Here is a 9525-nt window from a genome sequence, read left to right as displayed (position 1 = left end):
CATGACCATTGTGTTGGTAATAAAGATCCTAATTGTATACATCCCCAGCTTCGGAAACATTAGATAAATATCCAACATATTATTGAAAAATCTTGATTCAAGATAAATGAAACCTTTCCTACATACAGTGAGCTTATTATTGAAGGTTGCATCAATTGTGCTTGTGCTATTATTGCTGGAGTCAGAGGATTATGAATTTGTCAACAATGGCGGAGCTTCATGGGGGCCAACCTGGGTGGTGGCTGTCGTGGTTCTAAGTGTGACAGTAGTGTAGGGGGGTACTAAAGGAGAGGCAAGATCCTAGCTATGGAGTAGTTGTACACGCAAGAGTTTTACGAGTTCAGGCCCTTCTCGGAGGAAGTAACAGCCCTACGTCTCGGTGCCCGGAGGCGGTCGACTGGATTATATGTGTGTGAGTTACAGGGGTGCGAACCCTTCTGCCTGTGGAGGGGGTGGCTTATATAGAGTGCGCCAGGACCCAGCCAGCCCACGTAGCGGAGGGTTCAATGTACATAAAGGCCTGGCGTTACTGGTAACGTCTTACATAAAGTGATATCATGGCCATAAAGACTACTTAATAACAGACCATTTGGATGCAGAGTGACCCTAGATCTCCTGGTGGTCGAGTGAGTCTTCATGGTCAACTGTCTTCGAGTCCGTCGAGTGGAATCCTTCCAGGTCGACTGAAAGACAGTTTCTTCTAGAGGTGTCCTTGGGGACGGTACCTTAGACAGGTCCATGACCCTACCCTAGGTACATGGCTTCATCATTAGCCCCTGAATGGATTGAGGTTTGAGTGAGGAAGGAGTTGAGAATTCTTCCGACCTGCTTTTCGTGCTGCGAGAGTGTCTTACTCTGGACCAATGACTTTTTAGTGATGGCGTCAACTTCTCTTTCAGTCACCTTGATCCATTCTTTGCATCTACCGAGTGAACTTTACAAACTTGGGGATTTTCGGGCGACGGATCGGAGGAAATCTGCTGTCTGACAAGTTGCTTTGTTGTTCGCGGATTTGACGGGATCCGAATTTCGGGAAGCGCGTGAAGCGGAGGAGGCCGCGACACTCGGATGGGATAAGGCAAAGACGCCTCGATCTCCACCCCATTTTTTCGCCACATATCGCGTGCGCGCCTGTTGCAGGATTTGACAGGATCGTCCGGGCCTACCAGTCAGCCACTCGGAAGAGACTCCATATAAGGCGCTGGACGGGGGTTTTTCGAACAGTGCGCCCTCATTCCCCTCTCCCTCTTCCTCGAACTCGTCCGCTGCGCTCGCTTCCACCTCCGCCCTGCTGCTCCTTGCGCACCTCGCCGGCGACAATGGTGAAGGAAAAGATGGCGGCTTTGGAGCGGGCGAAGAAGGCGACGGCGAAGGCGAAGGGGAGAGCGACTAGTCGGGGCGGATCTTCGTCGCGGTCTGGACTGCTGCAAGGCTGGATCCAGGGAGACTGGATCCGCTCGACCATCACCCAGAAGGACCTCGACGACCTAGCCAACGAAGGACTGATCCCCCATGGGTCAGCGAGGCTTCCGGGGAAGGAGTGGCAGCCGCAGCCTCAGGAGGGTGAGTGCGTCCTCTTAGCCACCCATGTAGATCGCGGTTTTTCTCTGCCGCCGAATCTTTTCTTTCGGGGGTTTCTGAACTTCTTTGGAGCACAACTCCATCACTTCACACCCAACTCAATTGCCTACCTCGTCGCTTTTGTGTCTTTGTGCGAAAACTTCTTGGTTCGTCGGCCGCACTGGGGCCTTTTCAAACACATTTTCACCTGTCGCTCTCAGACGATGAAAAAGGCTAGCCCGAGTGATGAGAGAACCCAAGTAATCTAGATGTGTGGGGGTCTTGGAGTTCAGATGAGGAGTAAGAGTGCCTTTCCAGCCATGACCCTTCCCGAGTCAGTTCGAGGGTGGCAGTCGACCTGGTTCTACTGCCAAGACCAGTCGACTGGCCTCCCCCCGTTCTCCATGGACCGAGTGAACAAGCCATCTTCTCTGAAGGTGCTTCCGGAGGAGAAGTCTCAGGTTAGGATGTTGGTGGAGCGTGTGGTCCAGCTCATTCGTGACGGAGTGATGGGCATGGATCTTCTAGAGGTTTTCCTTCGACGGCGCATTCAGCCACTTCAATATCAGGGCCATCCGATGTGGTTGTACTCTGGTACCGAAGACACCACTCGGGTCCACCCGGAGGAGGTCGACGATGCCACTCTGGAGAGGTGGATGACCGCCATCACAGGGAACAAAGATAATCCTCGTGGAGCCAGGAGGATCCCACCACTCGACCAGTCCTACGAACCAGACAAGGTCTGACCACATTTCTCTGACTGTGACTCTGTTTTCTTCATTCCGCTTTGTTGCAATTCGGTCGACTGACTTTTGTCTTGTTTGTTGTCTTCCAGATCACTACCGAGATGTACTCGATGCCCAACAGGGCGTGAGAACGGACCGAAGAAGAAGAAGGAAGTGGAGGTGAAAGCCAGGAGGAGTGGGAGTCGGACAGCGACGAGGGTGAAGAAGATGTTGGCTCTGATGAGGAAGAGGAGGAGGTAGTCGAGCCTCCCCGTACTGAAAGACGGTCCAAGCTCGCTCAAGATCCTGCAGTCGAGCGTGGCAAGGGAGCCGTGCCTGCTGGGCAGTCGACCAAACACCCTCGGGCGACTTCTCCGGCGCCGACTGAGAAAGCGTCGAAGCAACCCCGAGCGGCACCATCAAAACCGGCGAAGGCCCTACCAAAGATGAGGATGGAGATTCCGACTGTTTCTGGGTAATGGCATAACTCATGTTTTCTCTTTCAACATGGATATATTCTTGGTCGACCCGATCACTGACCGACTGATTTTTGAAATCGCAGTGCTGCTACTTCTGAGACCTCAGCCAGGCATGAAGACCAAGAAATGGAGGATGCTTCCACTTCCCATCCTGGTATGATCTGTGCAGTTTCACTTTCGGTCGATCAGATCTTCATTTTTAACTTTGAACCTTTTCTGTAGCTCCACCTAGCATTATCATCGATCTCCCTGACGATGACGATGAGGAGCCACTAAGGCAAAGGAGGAACAGGAAAGCGTCTACTGGCAAGACTGCTCAGGTTGCGTCAGCACCTGAGACATTGGTTCCGGAGGGAGACAATGTTGCTCGGGCTACCGTGTCTTTTGCGGTGCCATTGACGAGTGCCCGCCCTCCATCATCGAGTGCTGATCCACCTTCCCTCTTCTCCACACACCACGTCCCAGAGAACCAAGAAGGTGCTACCAAGGAAGCTATATGCCAGGCGGGGGTCATGATGGAGCAGGTGAAGGCGATCCGAGACGCCAGCCAAGCAGCTTATGATGCAAGTTCAGCTCTTCAGAGCAATGTCCAGGTTAGTTGACCACCGCCTGTTCTGTTAGGATATGATACCTGACAATTTTTCTTTCTGGAAATCTTAGTATTTGTCATACACCCACTGGGTGTGTCGATTGAAATGTCTGGATTAGTGGGGGCACGCTGAGTGCACCCACTGGGTGTAGTCCCCGAGACCGTGGTCGACTGCTGGTAGTCGGCTATGGTCTGAAGAATACTTTGCTCTTTTTTTTGAAACTGTGTCTAACTGTTGGCAGTTAGCTATGATTTATGATCATAACCTTTTTGTCTCTTTTGGTTGACTGATCGATCCGAGCCAGTAGAACCAGTGGGGGCATGCTGAGTTCACCCACTAAGTGTAGTCCCCGAGACTACGGTTGAATATTTTGATTCGGCTATAGTCTTAGAAATGCTACGATTTTTCTCTTAGTCACTCGGAAGTGACCTGTCTTTGATGTCTGTCGACTGATCTTTCGCAGAAATCTTGCGAGCTTGTGGCTCGTTATACTGAGTTGGAGAACAAGCATATCCAGCTCGAACTTGATCTGAAGCTTGTCCAGGAGAACTTCACGAAGGCGAAGGAGGAGGCAAAAGGTATGTTTGGTGAGAACCTTGATGACTGCCCTTATTTTTTGTCCATTCCTGAGTCTGATCTCACTGTCATTTTGCAGATAAACTGAAGGATGTTCCGAAGAAGAAGGACCTTGACCTCGCCGAGGCGCAGAAAGCGGCTTCGGACAAGACGAAACTCGCAGAAGAAAAGCTGGCTTCAATCAGCAAACTTGAAGAGGAGAATACCAATCTGAAAGCAGCTCTTGACACGGCCAACAAGGAGGTCAGCCGACTGAAGAATGACAAGATAGCCCTGAGTGATAAGGCTAGCGAACTGGTGGGAAAGAAGAACGACTTAGAGGCTTATCTGGGAGGGCTCGCCAAGAAGTTATTCCTCATGCTCGAAGGTAACCCCTTATATCTGACTGACTTGTAATCATTGACTTATTGTAGGACTGTTAGCTCATCCTTGGATCGTATCCACAGAATTCTGCCAAAACTTTGAAGAGGAGACTAGTCGAGTGGAGACTGGATTGGATCCCATCAACTCCCCTGTGAAGGATGAAGCCGCCATGAACGTGCTCCGTCTCGAGTCTCGCGTTGCTGCTGTGGTCGACTATCTTGCGAGACTGAAGGTTGCAACATCGCGCATCGACACAGCACTCTGGCCAGGAGAAACACTTTAGAATGACCTCGAGTCTCTGATGACTCGACTGAATGAAGTTCCAAGTCGAGTGCAAGAATGGAAGAAGTCTTCTGCCAGGTGTGGTGCCGACGTTGCTCTGTCTCTGGTCCGTGTTCACTGCAAGGATGCGCGAGAGGACAAGCTGGCGTCTCTCAAGGTGGCCAATACCAAGAAGCATGACTTCCAATCTTTCATGGAGACCTTCATTGCTGCTGCCACTCGGATCGCAGATGGAATCGACCTGGACGAGTTCGTTGCGCCTTTCAGTCCTCCGCAGGAGGAGTAAAAAACTTCTATGCTTGATGCCTTAACTTTGCCTCGGAATGCCGAGTGGTTTTTGTAACTGATAAAACTTTAACAGGCTTGGTGCCTGAGCACTTCTGGATCCGTAGGACGCTATCTGAACTTGGGTTTGCCGTTGAATATGTTTGCATCCGCCTTCGAACGATCATTGTCCTTCGCTCGGAATATATACTAGTGTTTGTGATGCACTTTTGCAGGTAGGGACGAAGCACAAATTGCAACCGACTTGTACCTCGTCATGCTTAGGCGAGCACTGGGCTGCAGCTAAGCCCCCAAGTGGGAGGTTTGCTCTCCACTCGGTAGGATTTTCAAAAACTTAGGCGAGCACTAGGCTGCAGCTAAGCCCCTGAGTGGGAGGTTTGCTCTCCACTCGGTAGGATTTTCAAAAACTTAGGCAAGCAATGGGCTGCAGCTAAGCCCCCGAGTGGGAGGTTTGCTCTCCACTCGATAGGATTTTCAAAAACTTAGGCAAGCACTGGGCTGCAGCTAAGCCCCCGAGTGGGAGGTTTGCTCTCCACTCGGTAGGATTTTCAAAAACTTAGGCGAGCACTGGGCTGCAGCTAAGCCCCCGAGTGGGAGGTTTGCTCTCCACTCGGTAGGATTTTCAAAAACTTAGGCGAGCACTGGGCTGCAGCTAAGCCCCCGAGGGGGGGGTTTGCTCTCCACTCGGTAGGATTTTCAAAAACTTAGGCGAGCACTGGGCTGCAGCTAAGCCCCCGCGTGGGAGGTTTGCTCTCCACTCGGTAGGATTTTCAAAAACTTAGGCGAGCACTGGGCTGCAGCTAAGCCCCCGAGTGGGAGGTTTGCTCTCGACTCGGTAGGATTTTCAAAAACTTAGGCGAGCACTGGGCTGCAGCTAAGCCCCCGAGTGGGAGGTTTGCTCTCCACTCGGTAGGATTTTGTTTAAACTTAGGCGAAACGGATTCACAGCTAAGCCTCCGAGTGGGAGGCTGGCTCACCACTCGGTAAGGATTTTTTTTTACAAACTTAGGCGAAACGGATTCGCAGCTAAGCCACCCACTGGGGGACTGCTTTATGTGGACAAAAGTAACAACAATCACTGGGAAAATTATAAAACTCTTGTCTTTGATAAATAAACTACAGAAGTACTTTTATTACAACTCATCCGAGTGAATACTTAAGTATAAAAGGGGCGGAGCAGATCCACATTCCAAGCTCGTGGCTCGTCAATCTGGCGATCGACGTTGTAAAGACGGTATGCTCCGTTGGGGAGAACTTTGGTAACAATGAAGTGGGCTTCCCAAGTAGGGGCGAGTTTGTGTGTCTTTTGTTGGTCCACTCGGAGGACCAAGTCTCCTTCTTGGAAGGCTCGGCTCTTCACATTTCTGGCGTAGAATCGGTGCAAGTCTTGTTGATAGATGGTCGATCGGATCATGGCCATCTCTCTTTCTTCTTCCAGAAGGTCGACTGCGTCTTGCCGGGCTTGTCCTGCTTCGACTTCAGAGTAGAGCTCGACTCGCGGTGCATTGTGAAGCAGGTCACTTGGCAGAACCGCTTCAGCTCCGTAGACCAGAAAGAACGGAGTTCTCCCAGTCGACCGATTTGGAGTAGTCCTCAATCCCCAAAGAACTGATGGAAGTTCATCGCACGCGCCTGCTGCGTGCTTGAGGTCACGCATCAACTGGTGTTTCAGTCCTTTGAGAATTAGGCCGTTTGCTCTTTCTGCTTGTCCATTCGACTGGGGGCGGGCGACTGAAGCATAGTCGACCCGTGTGCCTTGAGAAGCGCAGAAGGCTTTGAATTGATCGGAATCAAAGTTTGACCCATTATCAGTGATGATGCTATGCGGAACTCCATATCTGAATATCAATTCTCTGATGAAGCTGATGGCAGTGCCAGCATCAAGATTTTTAATGGGCTTGGCTTTGATCCACTTGGTGAACTTGTCGACTGCCACCAGTACATGGGTGAAGCCGCTCCTACCAGTTCTCAGTGGTCCAACCATATCTAACCCCCAAACAGGGAAAGGCCAGACGATTGGAATGGTCTTCAAGGCTGAGGCGGGCTTGTGTGACATATTGGAGTAGAACTGACATCCTTCACACTTGTCGACTATCTCTTTCGCCATTTCATTTGCTCTGGCCAGTAAAAACCCGCTCGGTATGCTTTAGCCACGATGGTCCGAGAGGACGCATGATGGCCACAGGTCCCCGAGTGGATGTCGGTGAGAATCATTCGGCCCTCTTCCGGCGTTATGCATTTCTGGCTGACTCCAGTCGCACTTTCTCTGTACAACTGTCCCTTCATGACAGTAAAGGCCTTGGATCGACGGACGATCTGCCGAGCCTCTTCTTCATTCTCTGGGAGCTCTTTCCTTATGATATACGCGATGTAAGGCACTGTCCAGTCATGAGTGATAACCAGAACTTCCATGATTAAGTCGACCACAGCTGGGACCTCAACTTCAGTCGGATTCATGGCACTTTTTGGCTGCAGGGCTTCTTCGGTGAAAGGATCCTCTTGAACTGACGGCACGTGGACATGTTCCAAAAACACGCCACTGGGAATGGCTTCTCTTTTGGAACCTATCTTCGCCAAGTCATCAGCTGCTTGATTTTTCAGTCGGGGTACATGATGAAGCTCTAACCCCTCGAATTTCTTTTCCAGCTTTCTTACTGTGTTGCAGTAACCAGTCATAGCTGGGCTTCTGATGTCCCACTCCTTCATCACTTGGTTAACCACCAAATCCGAGTCACCGTAGACCATGAGGCGACGGACACCGAGTGAAATGGCCATACGCAACCCATACAAAAGTGCTTCGTATTCTGCTTCGTTGTTGGAGGAGTCAAAGTGAATCTGTAGTACATATCTGAGCTTATCTCCTCGGGGGGAAACAAACACTACCCCAGCACCGGAACCATTCAGCACTTTAGAGCCATCGAAGAACATGGTCCAGTGCTCCGAGTGAATTTGAGTCGGCAATTGCTGTTCAGTCCACTCGGCGAGGAAATCTGCTATTGCTTGGGACTTGATAGCTTTCTTTGCCTCAAATCTAATATCCAAGGGAAGGAGTTCAATCGCCCATTTTGCCACTCGACCAGTTGCATCTCTGTTGTGCAGAATCTCTGATAATGGGGCGTCGCTGATGACTGTGATGGTATGGTCAGAGAAATAGTGAGCAACTTTCTTCGTGGTCATATAAATCCCATATACAAGCTTCTAATAATGAGGGTATCTTTGCTTTGATGGGGTCAGGACTTCAGAAATATAATATACTGGGCGCTGAACTTTGAAGGTTTTCCCTTCTTCTTCCCGCTCGACAGTAAGTACTGTACTGATGACTTATCCTGTGTCTGCAATGTAAAGCAGCAAAGGCTCTTTGCTGATCAGGGCAGCAAGCACCGGCTGGGTGGAAAGCAGGGTTTTTAACTCTGCAAACGCTGCATCAGCTTCAGGAGTCCACTCGAACTTGTCTGACTTCTTCATTAGTCGGTAAAGAGGTAATGCCTTCTCACCGAGACAAGAGGTGAATCGACTTAAAGCGGCCAAACAACCAGTAAGCTTCTGAACATCGTGCACACGCACAGGTCGTTTCATTCGGAGTATAGTGCCCACTTTCTCTAGGTTTGCGTCGATTCCTCGTTCGGAAACAAGAAAACCGAGTAACTTTACGCCAGGAACTCCGAATGTGCACTTGGATGGATTAAGCTTGATATCATACCTCCTGAGCTTGGCAAATGTTTCAGCGAGGTCAGTCAGCAGGTCGGAACCTTTCCGTGACTTGACCACAATGTCATCCATGTATGCTTCCACATTCCGACTGATTTGAGTGAGCAAACACTTCTGAATCATCCTCATGAACGTGGCTCCGGCATTCTTGAGGCCGAATGGCATGGTGACATAACAGAGCACCTGAATGGGGTGATGAAAGCTGTTTTGATCTCATCGGGTCCATACAGACGGATCTGATGGTACCCGGAATAGGCGTCTAAGAAAGACAGTCGCTCACATCCTGCAGTCGAGTTGACTATTTGGTCGATGCGGGGAAGAGGAAAATGATCTTTCGGGCAGGCCCGATTGATATGTTTAAAGTCAATGCACATGCGAAGTGACTTGTCCTTCTTGGGGACCATGACAACATTGGCGAGCCACTCGGAGTGGTAAATCTCTCGGATAAACTCTGCTGCTAAGAGTCGAGCCACCTCTTCGCCAATAGCCTTCCTTTTCTGGACGGTGGACTGTCGCAGATGTTCCTTGACAGGTTTTGCCTTTGAATCGACTCGCAGACGGTGCTCAGCCAGCCCCCTGGGTACACCTGGCATGTCAGAAGGTTTCCATGCAAAGATGTCCCAACTCTCACGGAGGAACTGGATGAGCGCTTCTTCCTATTTGGGGTCGAGTGTTGTGGAGATATTAGTCGGAGCGGCGTTGGGGTCGGTCGGGTGGATGTGAACTAGTTTTGTCTCACCAGACGACTGAAACGCTGATTTCGTAGCGGGCTTCTTGGCTCGCAACAAATCACTCGGGTCTGCATTCCTCTGGTGTTCCTGCCACTCTTCTGCCACCATTTGAGCATCGGCGATCTTTGAGCCTTTCTATAAGCACTCTTCCGCCTTCTTGCGATTACCAGTAACAGTGATCACGCCTTCAGGGCCAGGCATATTCAATTTGAGGTACACATAACAT

Source organism: Triticum aestivum, chromosome 3B (genome assembly GCF_018294505.1).
Source record: "Triticum aestivum cultivar Chinese Spring chromosome 3B, IWGSC CS RefSeq v2.1, whole genome shotgun sequence".
Classification (NCBI taxonomy): domain Eukaryota; kingdom Viridiplantae; phylum Streptophyta; class Magnoliopsida; order Poales; family Poaceae; genus Triticum; species Triticum aestivum.
Note: the sequence above shows the minus strand (reverse complement) of the source record.